The 2,396-nt window shown below is 34.6% G+C and overlaps 1 pseudogene; it reads right to left on the bottom strand.

Annotated features, from left to right (window-relative positions):
- Positions 1-203: 203 nt before the first annotated feature.
- On the bottom strand, positions 204-930 carry LOC127541418 (protein SET-like; annotated as a pseudogene).
- Between the last annotated feature and the right edge of the window lie 1,466 nt (positions 931-2,396).

Genomic DNA, 2,396 nt, shown 5'->3' with positions numbered 1-2,396 from the left:
AAACTTGAAATCAACAGACTCCATATTTGACCATCTACTTGGGTCCCTGCAGCTTTACTCTTCTTCTAAGACCAAGAACTTGGGCTGGTACCAAAATCTTCCAGACAGCTAGTCCAGATGGTACAAAAAAGACTACAATTTGTTCCTAGGGACTGAAGAACATTAAAAAAGTAAAAGAAGGTTTGGTATCCATCAGTGTTCTCTTAGTCATCTCCTTCATCCTCCTCTCCTCCCTCAATATCATCTTCATTTTCTTCATCTTTATCCTCTTTATCAATATCCTTTAAGCCTTCTTCATCTCATCATCAATTTTTTTCTTCCCTTCTCATTCTCCTTCTTCATCATCCATATCAGGAATCAAATAATACTGTAAGGGATTTGGCCAGATATTATCTTTGATGACCTGTCCTAATTCCTCTGCACCTGCACCAGAATGGTCAATAAATCAGGTGAAAAAGCTTTCTAGTTCTTCATGCAGCTTTTTCTGGCTGGCTTTGCTTTGTGTCTTACTTGTATGTTTCATGTCAAGTTCTTCTCAGATTTCCATTTGATTTCAAATGACTTTCAAGATGAATCTACACTTTCATTAAGATGGAACTTTGGAGAGAACTTTATTTTCATCAAAGTAAAAATCTATTCTGTAACCTGATCTATAATTCTATAATTATGATTCTATAATCTTCAAACTCTGTCACTTTCACTCTGGTCAAATTGTTTCTTCATTTTCTTCTTCCCCAAGTAGTGCAGGTACTTGCAGGTGGTTAACAAAGTGCAGGTGCAGGTTATCCTGAAGTTTGATATTTTAGAGATCAATTCTGACCTCTTAGGGAAGAAGGGTTGGTGGAGTTTGTTATATTTCTGTTCTAAACCTTCGCTTGATCTGCAACAAGAAAGAAGTTGACTTGAATATTTTGGACTTTTTGTGTTCATATTCTGTTCTGGGTGGATTTCCAATTAGAAGACTTTTCTTTGCCAAGAAGTTATCAGACAGGAAACAGCAACATGATTCTTTCACTGAAGAGGAGGTTTGCTTCCTTACTATCATGCAGTTCTGAAACCAATACCTTCAAGGTTCCAGGTGGGTTTGTGTATGCTTCTAGGACTGAGTTCTTACTGCTAATATTCTGATTATATCTTATTTAAGCCTTATAACTTCCCTGGGAAGGTAGACACTGAGTTAATTATTACACTCATTTTGCTGATGTGGAAACTGAGATTCATAGAGTAAATTCAATTCAAAAAGCATTTTGAAACACATAGTTCTATATGTCAGAGAGTTTTAGGTACTAGGGATAAAAAGACAAAGTTGAGTAGTCTGTATTCAAGGAGTTTTATATTTTACAGGCATAATTCATTTACAGATAAGTAATTGGGGTAAATAGGAAAATCACTTGTAGAACATATCACTTGAACTAAGCATTGATAGGAGCTAGGAATTTTAGAGTTGGAAATGAAGAGGGAGACTAAGATATCAGATGACTTTTTTTTAAAGTTAAATTAAATACAAAATAAGAAAAAAATAGGAAAAGAAAAAAGAGGAAAATAAAAACAACAACCTTTCCTCCCCCAAATTGTCATGTGCCCAGTAGAACATCAGGAAGGATTCAAAAAATGTAACAGATTTCCATTTCAAGAAACCATATATAATAATAGAAGAGATTATATTCATGAGTTTTCATCTTTTCTTTGCCTCCTTGTAGGTGATTCTTTTATTCTCTTCTGTGAGCTTTTTACTTTATTCTTTTTTTTCCTTTTTATTCCCCCCATTCTCCAAGCAGCCTACAGTTAAGCACAAGTATATTTATACACACACACACACACACACACACACACACACATACACACAGAGGCAGATATATAAATATATACACATACATGTATACACACACATATACATTCTCACATACTCATATACTCACACATGTACATATATTTATACACACATATACAAGCATACATATACACATACATACATATAAATACACACACACACACACATATATATATGGACATGCATCTAAAACAATATTAATATGACTGACATATAATATAGACTTCTCAATTGATTGGATCTTTCAGTTTGACTTTGTCTGAGATTAATGATTAATAACCCTACTTCTTTTTTTCTAATGTATCTACTCCTGATCCTTGTTACAGGTTTGTGTATATCTCTTATTTCCTATCACTGCTACCTCTTTTTTAATTTTACTCTTTGACTTGCCTTCCTATTATTTAACCTCCCCCCATCCATGGATCCCTCTCTCATTCCCCCCCACCTTTTCCTTCCCTCTTTATCCTGTTCTCATTAATTTACATACCTTCTTCTACTTTAATCTAGACCTTTCTGTACCTCACCTTATCCTAAGCCATTCTTTCCCTCCCTCATCCCTTTTCCA

This window comes from Antechinus flavipes, chromosome 6, assembly GCF_016432865.1.
Source record: "Antechinus flavipes isolate AdamAnt ecotype Samford, QLD, Australia chromosome 6, AdamAnt_v2, whole genome shotgun sequence".
Classification (NCBI taxonomy): domain Eukaryota; kingdom Metazoa; phylum Chordata; class Mammalia; order Dasyuromorphia; family Dasyuridae; genus Antechinus; species Antechinus flavipes.
This window is presented reverse-complemented; position numbering and strand designations above follow the sequence as displayed.